This window comes from Neodiprion pinetum, chromosome 4 (assembly GCF_021155775.2).
Source record: "Neodiprion pinetum isolate iyNeoPine1 chromosome 4, iyNeoPine1.2, whole genome shotgun sequence".
NCBI lineage: Eukaryota > Metazoa > Arthropoda > Insecta > Hymenoptera > Diprionidae > Neodiprion > Neodiprion pinetum.
Genome location: NC_060235.2, coordinates 25,751,238 through 25,767,675, shown reverse-complemented (window position 1 = coordinate 25,767,675; position 16,438 = coordinate 25,751,238). Strand labels below are relative to the sequence as shown.

Genomic DNA, 16,438 nt, shown 5'->3' with positions numbered 1-16,438 from the left:
CCAGATTTGATAATAGCGTGTAAAGTCCGAAGAGCGGTGAAGATATTCAATGTTTCGCAATTTTGAAGTATCGATGTCACTGTTTACTTCCATCTTTTACATGTTCCGGAGTTCAAAGTAATTGGCAACAATCAACTTTGCTACAACACCGATTTTACACACAGCTGGGACACCAATCATTATATCGTTAGACGTTAGTCAAGTCTTTTTGTTCATGTTTTTCCCTGTAGAAAGGCTCTGACTATTCCCAACAATATCTAATATTTCAGACTGCGACATTTCTCCGATACCGCCAGGATTTCCAAAATTTCACTTGATAAGGTCACCGGCCAGTCCTTTACCGAATATTCCTGAAAAGGACTGAAATGCAGCGAAACCGATGGATTCTTAGTCGTAGCTGCAAATAGACAATCGAAATCCGATATCCTTCCGATTGTCGGTTTCCCGGCACCGTTTTTCGGCACACCTGCTCGACCTCTTTCCCAACTTCGACGAAGTCTAATGAAACGACTAATTCCTTTGCGTAGTACTAAATCGAGTCCAAGGCTGTACGTTGTACAACCTGTGAAGAGAGGTAGCCGATTGCCATGAGGTGTCGAAAGGTTTTCGCCACTGTACTGTGGTTTTTTCGTTCAAGTTTCAAAGATTGCGCGCCACGTTCGACAAACTGTGCGCACTACTCGAATCCGTCACGAGAAACTTTTGAATACAGCCGCACTGTCGGCACCTACGCTCATTGTCAGTAGAGATTCAATTGCCGTTTATTCTCGTGGGAATTATAATTGTGAGAAACTTTCTTTTCGGTACTTTAACGCTACTATCGTTCAAGGAACGGCTCCCAGCCGAGCCTGTACGAATGTTTGGGAAGTTGTTTGATCGTAAAATTCCTGATTAACTATCGCTATGCCGTGACAAATGAAGCGAAATATCAAAGAGGCGATTCATCTTCAACGCATCACCTGCAGTCGAATAGTACCTAAGTGTTGTCAGTCTTGGAATTGACGCTAACGAGATTGCCGTGCAATTAAACTTTCCCCGGGCAACATGGTACTCAATCGATACGCGAGACCGCAACAAATGCGATTATCCACCTCAGATTCGAACCAAGCTTTCCGTTTGCGGATAACGACGCGAAATGTTAATTCCGAGGAAGACACTGCTGGGAACGGCATCGCACGCACGATGCTTCACTTCATTTCGTTCAACCCTTGCTCGCATTCACCCGATCTCCACACTTCGAAATCGTATCACCTCCGTCAGCCTTTGTCCAGAAGGAGACTGTCCGTCTACTCGAGGAAAGGCGCTACAGGTTGAAAGATTCGTCGTCGCGTCGTCGCGGCGGCGCTCTTTCAGACCGCAAACTGTACAACGGAGTAAGTGGACGGACTTTCTCTTTGAGTCACCGAGCAGCGACGACCTCGCCGTGTCGATTCGATACCGACTCCGTGGCAGAACTTGGCAAGTCCGCGGGTATTGTGAGAACGCGGTGAACCGTTTTAAGGGTGGTGGAGGGGGTGAATAGGAAGAATAAGAGGCGAAAGAGGATTTGTCGAATCGCCGGGATCCACGACTCGGTAAATCGGACGTCGAGAGCACCGGAATTAACCAAATTCTCGAGACACGTGCGAGCGGTTTTTTTATTCGCCTTCTTCTTCTTCTTCTTCTTCCTTCGCACGTGCATCTCCGCGGACCCGATCTCTCCACGCGTTCCAGAAGACGCTACAACTTACGTAGCCGCCGGAAGGCTCGACTTACCTGTCTATACGTGCGGCGAACATGATCTCGTCGAGCTCTGCAGTTTCCGCTCCGCTTTTGTCTACGAACGAGTGTACGGGCATCGTATCTTACAGAGATATATCGTGTCATCGTATACACCGAGCTTCCGCCACGTTGGATGTCCTGAAACTGATAAACGTTACGAAAAATAAATCAACCGTTCTTGAATGAAAATGAGTTTTAGATAGTCGTGAGAGAAGTGTCTATTAAATATGACTGTGCTCTGTACTGTAAAAAATGCGGCGTGGGTTTGTGGAGAATATTTTTCGGTGTCAATCCAACGCTACTCGATGTCAATCTAGTACTACGTATCGTCAAACTAACATTCAATCTTACGTTCAAGTTCTGAATCGACTACGAAAAATGTTCTATCGTAGTTCGCATTGGCCATTTTTTACTAATTTTAGCACCGTAAATTTTTTACAGTATAACTATACAACACGAAGAAATAATACTTCGTCGAATCAAACGATAGGTACGGGTTAGTTGAAATAAATGTCGAATTGGAACTATACGAAAATCTAGCCCACTAACGATCAGCGTGTTGGACAATAATTGCGAGATATTCGACGTCGACGACAATTGCGATGATATCTAAGATCGAAACTATCTAAACAAGTACGCGCATTGTCCGCGATTAAGACACGTTCCAAGAGTCATGACGGAGCAACAAGATTGGATGAAATCTTGACCGTACGAACGTTTGTCTGTATAAAATATAAACGTAATGTAACACAAATGCAACGTTAATAATAATACATTAAAACCGTCTACTAAGGAGACACGACGGCGAAGTTTATTCGATTGATAAGAATTTTATTACAAGTGAAAGTGCAGCGCGAACCGAAGCAGAACGAAAGCGTCCGTGTAGTCAGGTCATCGATCGATAGATCCATTCTCCCTCGGTCACCAGAACTCTACGTTGTTCGTTTAAACCGGGCTGTAAACTCTGCGAATTACGTTATAGTTTGATACTGCCTTATAAATAGTTACACGTAATACAGCTGCATCGGCATTGCGAAACTTGCGTAAGGTCAAAGCCTTCCGTTTCCTTTTCTTCTCTTTTTTTTTCAATTAATTTACTTTCCCATTTTTGCTCCTCGTAAAAGTCACTGGCTTGAGCAATTTTATTGCGTTACCGCGGATTCAGCGTTTAATTGCGTAGACCTTATTTTTCAATCACCGAAATTCCATCTCACGGATTCTAAACTGAGAGAAACTCGATAAAACACACAAAAAAAAAAAAAGAAAAATAAAGACGCTTCATCGCAGATGAAGATATCTCTGAAAGTAGGAAAAATTTCCAGTTTTACCCGTTAATTAATGAGAGTGGATTTGTTTAAATCACGTAATGAGCATTGCCGGTACACAGGAACAGGTGAAGTTTTTTTTGAAAAACAACAATGAATAGTTTTCTGCGGACTATCGCTTTCGATGATGTAAAAAAAAATATGAATCTGATCGCGCGATTGGTTTCTGCACCTCGACACGTGATAAATATTACCAAATTAAACTGTACTTGTTTGAAAGTTTTTCAGCCCAATTATACATCGCAACAATTCGCAACTGATTGTGCAGAGCGGTTGCATTCCTGCAAGCTAGAGTGAAATTTGTAACCGTTAGTAATGCCAGCAGAACTGTGACTCGTGTGAAGTATACTCATAATATTTGAAAAGAGATTGCGTTTGACGCTGGTTGATCGATATACCAAAAGTTTTCTGTGAAACTTTCCACTGAACGATAGGAGATGAGCAACCGAAAGTTCATCTAGTATTGCTACATATTCAAAATGTATTTTCGGTTGCCTATCCGGTGGCGTTGGACGGCGAGTTTCACAGAAAACTTTTTAAACACAACCCGTTGTGGATCGAAATCGTGGCACCTTGAGAAATTTTACGTTTGAACAGCCGGTAAGAAACATCTGCTCGAAACTCGTGCGTGTGTGTGTGGATGTGTGTTTAATTGCAAGTGCATGATACATAATAACGATGTAAAAATGTAATATTTACTAGCGCGGAAATTCTTACAACCGCGGGAATTCCTCAGGTGAATGTTAGAAAAGGCCTTTTCGATTTTCTGTTTCACGGATTTCCACGACACAGTCATATAGGCACAAACTCTCGTTTACTAAACCGCAAACGCAGTGGTGTACAAGATAATTAGTGTCATTATCTATAGATAGAGATAAGATGATTCACGTAAAAATTTGTCTAGATGATACGAAGGAAAGTTCCTTCAAGCAATTATACCTGCACAAGATAAGAGGGTCATAATTTTTGTCTGGATGATTAAAGAGATAACGACAAAAGCGTAAGATTGTTAATAGCATTGGGGGGAAAGAATAGTTTTTTCAACAAAATATCGATTTATCTCGCTTTTATATCTTGACAGAAAATATGAAGGTCAACGACAAATTCCACTAGATGAAGATGAAAGATGAATTTTACGTCACAATATCTCTGAGAGATTAAAGATGAGGTGAAAATGAGTTGATATGATGATTATTTTAGATGATATTACGTATAAAACGTTGCCTCATATACCTCATACGTTGTTCCGAAAACCATCATGATCCTATAGACAAACGCGTTGTTTACCTTAGTGATCGGTTTATCTTATCTTTGTACCGTGAAAAATAAATATCAAGATGAACGGAAAATTAATGTGTGCGAAGATGAAAGGTGAACTTGACTCACGCTATCCTCTATAAGATAAAAGATATGGTGATATTACGGTTATCTCAGATAAAATCATCTAGATAACCTGCACACGATCCACTTGTCGATACGAAAATCGTCATTATCCGATCGACAAAGGCGTTATTTATGGCCGGGAATGAAACTAAGGAACGATATCACGGACGGCCTCTGAAAGCTGGTGGAATGCAGTTGAACGGCAACTCGGAGCCGGAGGTCGTTTCAGGGCGGCGAAGAGGAAGGAGACACTCCGGCGAGTGTGTCTTGCTCACCTCGCACGGCCTTCACACCTCCTCTCCCTCTCCTACCTCTCTCTCTCTCTCTCTCTCTCTCTCTCTCTCTCTCTCTCTCTCTCTCTCTCTCTCTCTCTCTCTCTCTCTCTCTCTCTCTCTCTCTCTTTGCCTATCGCTTTCTCCCTCTCCTTCTCCCCCGTTCTCCACCGAGACCAGAGATGAAATTTTTATTTCCTATGCCCACGGGACTCGGACTCGGTTCGTGCACCTCTGGCCGCCTTGTCGTAAGCCCAACTCGCGTATGTGGGCTCGTTGTGACCGCGTTCCGCTACCACGTCAGCTATTTCAAACAATTTCGTTCATCTCTACGTATAGCCGAGAATTTCCAGACACTTTAGCCGTCGCGGATCGACTGCGCGTGCAGATGAAAATTTCATCCCTGAGTACGTTTTTTCTCCTCGCGAAAATTAAACCACTGTAGAAAAACACAGCGTAAGAAATATTCTACTCGATCATAATAAAATTCGTTCGGTTTAATTACGACGTATTACGGAAACTGATGAATTTACTAACATTGATTTACCGGTTCTTCGATTCAACCTTGTTTTTTTTTTTTTCTCTCTCTTCTCTTCTTCACACATGCAGCAGAAAAATTTTTCCCTTTAATGTGACAGTAATCACGTCTTACTTTGGATCAACGATTCCCAAAACCAAGCGGGAATATATTTGTCAAGACGACTCCGAGGAAATTTCCTTGGTATTTCACATCACTGTACATGATATTGCGTAATCATTGCGCGATTTTATGGAGCGACTAATAACAACGAATAGCGAAACTTTTCTTGGAAGAAGGAAATTCTTAATTTCGCAATAGTGTCAGGTAACTACGCAGAATTCTATGTTATTATTTTAAGAATCGAATTAATTGATTCGCCTGATTGAAACAAGAAAATTCGGCACACGACCGGTACGGATATAATCTAACGTTTATAATCTACGCGAACAAGAGATTTCTCAATGAAACTTTAAATATCGTTGCATTTCAATCCTCGTGTGATTCGTCCAAGTATTAACATTACTCATATTAGTACTATGTAAAGTATACACGCCTTGAACTATTTTCACTTTTAACCATAAGGGAAAAATATACTGGATAATCACTCGCGTCAAATTTTCTTGTAATCTCGATTACGACATTTAAACCTTCGTTGCGACGACACGAATCTTACCATCACTTTTTAGTACCTCTAAAAAGATGAAATTTTCAAATGCACCGAAGATCGCAGGACGAGCCTTGAAAACTTTTCCACGGCTATTGAGTCTCGGAGTAAAGATGAATTGAAAAAAAAAAATTATATATTATATAAATAATATATAAAAAAACAACGAAACAAACATAACGAGTGGGTAAAATAATGATCTGAAAGAGAGGCGAGGACGAGAGCTGCTTATGTGACATGGCGAGATAACCTTTGCCTGTACCGTATACATGCAGACGACGCGACGTTGGAATACGAAGGCTCTATCAGACGTTGCGTGTGTAAAAGGCGCCACATAGTTATTCGTTGACGCCGAACAGCTGACTCCGTCGTACATTTCGTTAGTAAAAATGGCCGCCAGCGACGACCTCTCGCCCAAGGAGGAGGGGGGGGGGGACGCTGGTTACGTTTGATTAGAGAGCCTGCGTAAAGAAGGTGACTCACCGAAGGCCTAAACCAGCAATGGAGGGAGTAATGGAAACATTTGACGGAATTATCGCTCGAGGAAGTGTCGACTTTTTTTTAAGGATAACGAGAGAGTAGGTAGGCGTTACCTCGTCGATGAAAGCGCGGCGTCGAAACGTTGCAGTCGTAGTTTTTTTTTTTTTTTTTTTTAATATTAAAAACGTCGAACAAGCCTATGCATGCAATTTTAATGAAACACTTGTTGCGTCCGTAGGAAGTAAAATTAACATCAGTTCGAACAACCCGCGTGTCTGAAAATTGATCCGTACCTTGTATACGTTACGTAATAATTAATACACGGAGGTTTGCAATGCGGGGAAAAAATATTCTTTGGTTATATAATACATTGCAAGTGTCGCTTGATTAATCGCATTAAATCTTTCATTAAAAAACTAAGAAAATGAGACCCTGTAGGACCGTTAACGACACGATGTGACCGAGAGATGGAATTTGAAAGATTTTTTTTTTTCACCTCCCGTTACCTGGTAGGTTAAAAAATAAATAAATAACTTTATACTGTTCTAGGGTTAAAACAACGAAATATTCCACATATTCTTGTATTCAGTACAGAATAGGATATCATTACACATACAGCAGTGTGTAACGAGCTGTGTACGAAAAAGATTTAAAAAAAGAAGTACGTTACCTTGCAAATTTGGTTTGTTCAAGTGTTACGCGAATTAACGTTTAAGAATGCGACGGTCCGGTACGCTTGAATAAAAGGTATAATAAATACAGAAAAATAATGAGTAAAAATAGAAAAAAAACAGAGTTGTCTATTATTGTGATCACTTGAGAGAGTGACTCACAACGGCGAGTGTTATATACCGTAGTATATGTATAGCATTACACACAATACGTAGACTATCGACAACGCATTTATACTATCAACATCGGCGTAAATAAGTATTGTTTTTACGAAAGCGGCTAACTGACGGCACGTCGATAACACGTCGACGACTGTAACTACATCATGTATTATATGAGCTTTGTATGAAAGCGGATGCCGATGAAAAATTCATCGATGCACTGCACGTCTTGCATTCGTGTGCATAAAATATGGACTCTATGCACGTAAAGATGGTAGATCGTAGGCAGAAATGAGAAAAATTTCACTCGTTAATTATACGCGAACAATGTAAGTTTGAATGTTATTGGATTTATGAGAAAATTTAATACGAGTAAGTGGATTTTGTGTATTTTTTATAGTTGTTGCAACGTTTCTATAGGTTTGTTTTTAGTTCGCTATATTTTTTCGGTTAAAATAAAACTCTCGACATCGGTTTATCGCAATAATTACAAGAAAATATAAGTAGTACGATTGACTATAATCAAAAATAACGATAAGGCGTACTAAACTTCCTGGTTACAGCTACAAAACATATTGTCATTTAACAATCTGAACTGTATTTTTAGATTAAGGTAAAAAATAAAAATATGCAAAGCCTCTGGTTACCTATAGCGCCGCGAAAATGATTAATAAACAAGAAGTTACAATCAAAAACTATACCACAAATCGTCACGTGACAGACGTAGGTGAAAACTTTTTCCTCATTCCAAGCGCGTAGTAAAATGAGATAAACATACGTATCAATATATTGTAAAAAGAGAGAGATTTAGGAATATTTTTTGCTGTAATTTTTCGGTCCCGGGTTGTTGAAAAGAGATAAAAAGATCTATCAGTCGTTTAACGGCTTAAAGATATATACAAGCGAGAAGTGTTCTATGAATATTATAATAGAATTTGTTTTCCTTGTTGTCTTACGTCTCGTCACGGTACTGATTAGCCTTTGCGTTAACATTCTCATTCATAATTCTCGAGACGCAGGCGGCGCTTGATGAGCAGAAGACACGCGGCAACGGCAACGATGCACGATTGAACGTCGATTATGATCGCGAAGAGTGCCGACGTATAACGTAAATACGATATCTATCCAAGCCGCTAATTGCGCGAGTGGCTATCAATCCCTGCTCGGGGGCTTTCGGCCGAAACTTTACCATATAAGGTATATGGAGGAATCGATGAGGCGGGACTACATCATTGGCGGCTGGTCGCGTCATTGTTTTAACTGATACCTAATCGATTCGATACAGCTGCTGTATGTGTGCGCGTACATCGCAAGTGTGGAGACGATGTGCGATGATCGATGCGATAACCGATTAAAACGCGAGCTTGCTTATCCACGCTAGGGGGCGGAAATTAATAACTTGGATCGGTTTAAGGACGAACAGACCGAATCGAAAGTTAGGAAAAGATAAAAAGTTGTTTGGAAAATCTACCGTTATGTCATTTCAGGCCAATTATGATCGGAAATTGACGTATCAATAATTTTAGAAGAATTTTTATAGTTGGATCAACGTTCGGAATAATTGAACTCTCCTGTTTTTTTTCCATGTTTTGATAATATTCGGCTATTTTGTTTTTTTTGTTTCGCCGACTAGCTCCAGGCTTGGTAATTATTTACACAAAATCGGACTAACCAAGAAAAAAGAAATTTTGCCCGGGGTGAAAATTCACTTGATACGTCACTGGTACATGCCCGTATAAAATTGATGTGTCGAATCGAGCACGTCGTCCTCGAGCATGTCGATTATCGTGACCGAAATAATGATTCACCTTACGGGCAACTATAATTGACGATGATACGTATGCCTGTATCGAATACAGGATGAACATGCATCTATAAAAATACAGTATATGTGTATTACAACGTGAGTAGGTACCTACTTGCGTATAATGAAAGATGTATAAATAGGCAGACACGTCGCAGTTTAGTTTATTTGTGACTTTAGAAAAATGTGGAAAATGAGTTTTTTTTTATTTTTCATTTAGTCGCCATATTTTATCGATATTTTTTTTTTTCTTTTTTTTTTAGTTATTACAACCTTTGCAGACATCCCTATGGGGTCACAAGTCACTACAACTGTTCGATATTGATTCATTTACAAAGTACAACGCCGTTGATTTTGTCGTGGAAATCTACCGGCGCCAATCATTCTTGCGCAGACTTACGTAGGTTGTAGATAAATCCGGTTGTCAAAGTCAAAATCAAAGAGGTTGATGTTTATTTTTGTAATTTTGTCGAGTTTCGTCATTTACGGGTATAAGTGTAATAATTTTCTTTTCAATTTCTTATAATTCCGAGATCTTCCGCTGGCAATTTAAAGAGTACTCCATGTACGAAATTAATAAAAAGCATCGATTTTTGACCAAAAAATTTTCTTAATCGATATCAAATGAGGGGTAACGTCAACAATTTAAAAGCTGTCACTCAGCTGTTGGCTGTATTTTATAGAGATGGCGCTTCGACGGCGAACGTACACGAAGATCTTATCGAAACCCCGATCGGAGCGTAGATTATAATCAGTATTATCGTTGTAGTAGCTCCTCGATAATCTCAAGTTTATCACATACGTACAGGTACCGGTCATTGAAAAAATTCAAGCACAGTCACGATGAAAATCAAAACCTTGGCCAATCACGAGGATCATAATCCAGCTGTTGCGGTTGTCAGTATTGTCAATTTATTAAATATATTGGCACTCGGTAGGATGCAGATCCGATTTTCAATGCACGAAGTACTCAACCAAAGTACCGTTACTTTCTTGTTTCTTCTTCAGGTACCTATTTCTTAGAACACGAGTAATATATTTACTTTGCTAAAGAAAAAAAACAAGTTCTCCCACATTTATACCTTTAAAATCCGATATGCATATTTTTTATCCTCGTACCAGGTCGGTGTCCTGAAGTGAAATTTCGCATACATTGGAAAACGTGACCCCTTAACAATTTGATACACCGATACACAAAACTTATCATTTGTCGTAATTTATTACGTGGCAGGGATACCTCAACTAATTTCGATCGTTTGAACCCTCTCTTTACCCCACACATATTTCATCTTAACTCCATAATAAATCTATCGTCGAGTAATTCGTAAATTTTATCGTGTCAGATGTTGCCGATTCCGCGGTGTATACGACTCGAAAGGATAAACAGGCGATAGGAACTTTACCAAACTTATTCATTGGCTCGATCAGATATATTAGATATATGTGTGCGTATGTAGGAACAGGTACATGTATCGATAACATTGTCTTGCGTATGATTGATGGATACGCAGATAAGTGTCAGGGTGCGAAATAACTCGCATAACGACGGACAGATAAGGATACGGATAACGCGTATTACATACAACCGATTCGCATAATGATATTCTATATTTATATATCCACTTATCGACCGCATGCGATTATAAAAGCATTTTTGACGCCCCTGCAATACGAATCACTGCAAAAGATATCCGATTTCGTTAATTCAGCTCCACACAACTATGATATTATACCATGTATTATTAGTTTAAATTTCGAATACACGGTATTCAAACGTGTATTAGGATCGGATCTTTTGTCATTTTTAACGTCCGCATTTATCACAACTTATTGCACTATCCTATGACACAAGATTCTTGGGAAATTTTCTTTAATTGTTAGGAAATATGTTTTCAATAAATTCCGTAGAAAGAAACGAGGAAGAAAGAGTCATCGAGTTATACGTTACTACGTAATTTCCGTAACATGTGACATATGTACTTATACTTGAAGATACTAACGTTCGAATACACCGAAGTTTCTTCCACCATCGGCAGAAGTAACGTGTAATTGCATAAAACGTTCCGCGGCACTTTACTGAAGCATAATGCTTCCGCCTGCCGAACATTCTCCATGCGTAAAATAAAATCCCGTTTTTTTTTTATATAAAAATTGCCATGCCCCATTTTCAATTTGAGCTTCTGGTTTCACCGGAAATGAATCGATTTTCAAAGTAGCGTTGTTATTCGTGTTTTTTTTTTTTGTTTTAATTTCTCTATCAAAAATTTTACATTTAGCTGCAAAGTCCCATCAGTTTCAGACTTTTCGCTACGCCGTTTTCGATTATTATCGCGGAAGTTTATCAGATAGACCGACAAACTCTTTTCTTTTCATGGTGATGAAAAGTATCGCGAAAAAACTCGTTTTTCCGTGTTTGTTTACTCATGCCGTCGTTGTCTTTTCCGCGTTTTTTCACGTCACATCGACGCGTATTCAAGGACGTAATTGAGTTTGTTTATATATTACACACACTCGCACGTGATGCGGTGAAATTTTATCGTCGGATAATAGTCGTCATCTGCAACTTCGATGCAAGGAATTTTTATCACTCGATCTGCAATCGCTGACGCTTGATATTGACCGTTATTATATATTTACATACTCGCAGATTTCGCGATGACGTTTTTCGTTCGCACCGCCTTTTACAAATCCTTCCGCTGAACCCTTTTTCACGTCACACGCGCAACATCGACCTTACGTCACAATTGCGAACAACGTCACACGCGACGGAAGGAAATAGGTAACGTGTCATACATGAAGGACATCGCGTACTCGAAATTCTTGCACAGTCCTACCGGATAACGTTACACAGTTACTGCGAACTATGACCAATGGGGAAATTAGTAAGGGCGAATGACGATATCTTTTATTCACACTTTTTTTTTCGGGACAGATACGGCAAAAGTTTCGACATTTTTTTTTACGCATTTACATATCACGTGTTGTACACAGCAATAATTTTCCGTGGAAAAGAGAAACGATGTTCCTTCTGAATTTAATCCTTGATTTTTGACGAACTGGCAATGAATATACGACGACTCATCACTGCCAATGGTTATACTCGATACGTAGAGTTGCGTAGAACAAACCTATGTTTCCGTACGTGACAATTTTTAAAACGATGCCACGTTATACAGTATTCGCAAGTTTTTCGATGAGATTTATCGAACAACGCTGAGTAACCTTGCGAACAATTACAATTTCGCATGGAAATGACGCGTTGTGTGCTGTTATTTTTTATTTTATTGTTTTTAAAATTATGAGAATAGTCTATATATTTACCAATAATAATAATGATAATAATCAAAATGTCGACTGTAAAACGAAATCGATCAAAAACGGGATTTACGCAATTGAACTGCCACAGTTGTTGGAACCTTGCTTATAGCATCGATTACACGGGTGTTGAAGAGGGATAAGCAATGGTCGAATACACAGATGTTCATAAAACGTATGGTTAAGTTGAGCTAGGTTATGACTTACGAGTGTCATTCATCGTCAGTGACGAATGTTCCGACGAATGACTAACCAACTTCGTTTCTGCCTACCTACACCGTGTTGGAACGGCCGGCGGTAGGAATTGAGCGAGTAAATTGCTTCTTTGTTCGCGAAATTGGCGAACCTTCTCCTGCATACAGATACGCCGATTAGCATCGACGCAACCTTCCCGTGGTTCCCTGATGTTGTTTTGTTGACTGCGTTACGGAGGGTTATTATACAAGTATGCATCGCGATTTCGGTATTCGGAACGACATTGAAGCCTTTACGTCATGGTATGGAGGATTTTTGAAAAAAGTGCTACGCCCCTCTCGACCTAAGAAAGCCACTCCATTGAAAGCGAAGTGTTACCAGAAAAACTATCGCGTGCCTGCAGGGAAAATTTTTGGTCTTACCAAGTGAGGTCGATTCGTTTGGATCTTCCTCTGTCTGATTATAATTCACCGTGTAATTTCTATTACACCTTGCAAGGAACATTTACTTTCGATGGACGTTCCGTTGACATTCATGATGGATATCCAATAACGCTACAATAGATCTCCATTAGAGATCGAAATGTCCGCGTGTCATCCATCGAGTAAGAAGTCTACTGGATCTCCACACAGACCTCCATTAACAGATCTCATGGACTGTTTGGAGAAGAACTTTGAATCTCCAATGGGCATGCTTTTTCTAAGCAATATATCAGAAACTACCGTGTGCACATTTTGTTTTGCCTCGCACAAAAAGTCCTAGGCAATACAGACTAGGCATTCAAGAACAACCAAGTACGTAGATACTGGACGAAATTCGGTGTAAACTAAAGGGCTAAATTACTGCGCGTTTGCACAATTTGGACCTCTCCTCGCTGAGGTATCTATCACGGGCTTTAACCTGACCGTAGATATTCTGGATGTCTATTAGAGATCCACGATGAATATGGGTTTTTTATGAAGCTTTGGATTCTGCACGGATCCCTAAAAGATTGAGCGTTCCGCGTGGAACTTCACAATGGTTTTCGATAGGTATATATTTCGCATCAGCAGGGGGATGCCGGACATTTCCGGGATGACAAAGTTATTCATGAATTGTGCAAAGCGGCGGAGAATTGAATGTTTTGAGAATGAGCCGGGACTTTAAGTGTCCCCAATTATGTACAATGCAGTGTACGGACGTGTTGGCGTTGGCTGGAAGCGAAATGACACAGTCACAAAAGCTGCGCATGCGATCACGTATACATACATGTATTACGTATGATACCATGGACCACACGACATATCGCGTGGCTCATTCAGCGCGATTAACACCACGTGGCTGACAATGAGTTGTCTCTTCTATGTCATTCTCTCTTTTTTTCTCTACACCCTTTCATCTCGATGCGTGGAACGAACGCGTGTCGTGTGTGCGTGCGATATATACCCATGAATTCGGTATAATAGTCGAGTCACAGATCCGTATGAATGAAGGGAACTGTAAGCGTGTGACATCTGGATCTGTGTGGCGGGTGGGCGGGTTGGTTGGTTGGTTGGTTGGTTGGTTGGTTACACGCACCGTTGAAAATGAAAGAAACGAGTAGGTACAGGGGGGGAGAAACGAAAAAAGAAAAGATAAAAACAGAAGACAAGAACTTGCGGAACAAAATTAACTCTTGGGATGAAAGCGCAACACACTGGCGGATAAGAGGCAAGCCTCTGGCTTTCTGGCCAGCCACGCGTTCATTCGCACGACAATAAACTCATCTGTTATGCGCCTCACTTGGTGACTCACGGAGAAACACCGCGAAGGAACTCACGTCAGCATATATGCGTCGCGAATATACTCTGATTTCTGTTTTCTACTCTCAGGCCAATTCATCTCCGTCTAATCTCGCTCTGTTTTGACGCCAATTTTGAAGAGTGATCTACCGTTTGCGTACTTATCCAACGGCCATGATGTGATAACCAGTTTTCGTATCCGGAAATTTTTCCATCGTTCGATTGTCCAAGCACAAGCTGGTCACTCGAAATCGCATAAAGTTACGGAATGTCATTGAAAGTCACTTGCAGATTTATTCATGACATTTGATGCCACGTTACAAGTATTTAGTACTTTGCGATCGGTTCAACTTACCGGAGATCGCCTCAGGTTTTATTATATAAAGAAATTGCAAAGTAGGTGTGCCATACGAATGGCGATGCGGCCACTTGAAGCCGTGTAAATATCCTTAAAATTGAAGACCACTGGTGTAAATTTAACAAAGTCTGCCCAGTTGTCTTGCCGACAATTTTCTCAGTCTATCATACCGGTCGAATAAACGAATTTCGCACATGCTTCAATCGCTTGACGGATGATACAAAGGTCACAGAATAACGCACTAAAAAATCATTGACATTCTTGTCACGTGAAGTCGCGAAGTATAAATCACGTAAGGAAACTCAAAACATCGTAAAATCATCATTGGATTGCCATGAAGTCATTTCAAATCTGATGACATCATTCGAAGTTACTTGTAGCCACTTGAATTTATACGAAATCTGATGCATAGCCTCTTGATGTCACGTGAAGTTATTCGCGTACACGCCTGAACATACTCGTTTGGGATGGCACGAAGTAGTCCCAGGAAGTGTAAGCTCCCCGTTAGCAGAGTGTTCAACCATTCCTCAAATTTGAAATACCTGCGTAGGTATTAGCATTCGTGGTTCAACGTTCCGGGTGTGAAACCCTAATGCAATGACTAGAATGGTTATAAATTGATGGGAAATCGCCCGATAGGTTTAAAAATTGAACGCGGTCGTGCTCTGTGCGATAAATTGAGGCATCGGAGGTCCTACGCGATAAAAAATTCGTCATTCACGCCCAAGGGTACAAGGATATTTCCACGTACGATATTCGCGATGTTACAGCCAGCGAGCAGACTCGCTAACTCACTCGATAAACAGATACGTATAATGATCTCGTTGTCAAACAGTCACACGAGATGCAAATTTTATCGCGAGGTGTGTCACGCGCTCCGCGCGGAGTCAGTGAAGATCGTGACATCACGTTTCGTGCACGGAATTATGGATCACGTATTTCATTCAGAGCCATAATACTTATACCTACCGGTGCTTTCGAGTGCGTACGTACGCACGCCGTGTACGCTCATTACCCGTATCCGTGTGCATGCGCCACCACATTCCATCCCACCTTAAGGACAATCGTGTCGTTCTTTTATTCGGTTCCGGACAACACGCGCCCAGTCGTTGATTATCTTGATCGACACTTCGAACGAGACAGAAATGCTCAAATCTCCTATAAAGTGTTCAAAAGAAGTGGTTCGATTCATTCTCATGAATTCAAAAGTCCCAGCTTTCCTCCGAAGAAGAGATATTTTAATGCAAACGATGTTGCGGGTTCGAGGAGGTTGGTTCATCGATGTTGTTCACTGATTTCACTGCGCGAGATAAAACAAATAAGACGTGCCAATTTTTACCCGATCAACCTCCTCAAAAGCTGCGCGGTAGGCAGTCGAATGATTCGCCCAGCTGCCAATAGGTGGCTCTCTTCCTTGAGAAGTTTCATCAAGCTCTCGCGGTCGAAGTAGCTCAAACGCGTCACTGCTTCCCGCGATACGCACCAGTAAATTATATCACGAGCAGATCTCTATTCCGCGGAATCGATCACTTCGTCCGATCGGGGTCAGTCTTGGCATGAGCTTTTTCTGCGCACTCAAGGTTTGAGTAATCGAGCTTGTGTGCCTGTGACAGCTGGGAACATTAGGTATCTGGCTATGTTACGTCGAAAACCTTCTACTCGCTCGAACGCTGATCTGAGCAAAAAGTTGAGTTAAGTAATTGATGTATTTCTACTGTACGTTTGTTGGATTTATCACTTCCCGACGGGCTCGACGTGAATAAATAAC

General features: G+C 40.7%; 1 protein-coding gene and 1 long non-coding RNA gene across 2 annotated transcripts in view; one reads left to right on the top strand and one right to left on the bottom strand.

Annotated features, from left to right (window-relative positions):
• The window catches only part of LOC124217528 (dual specificity protein phosphatase 10), a 112,853-nt gene that overhangs the window by 78,563 nt on the left and 17,852 nt on the right, over positions 1-16,438 (top strand). The window lies entirely within an intron of this gene.
• Positions 1-16,438, bottom strand: part of LOC124217530 (uncharacterized) — a 104,284-nt gene that overhangs the window by 77,825 nt on the left and 10,021 nt on the right. The window contains exon 2 of the long non-coding RNA XR_006882837.2: positions 1,756-1,905. This is a non-coding gene — a long non-coding RNA (uncharacterized lncRNA). The remainder of the gene's footprint in view (positions 1-1,755; positions 1,906-16,438) is intronic.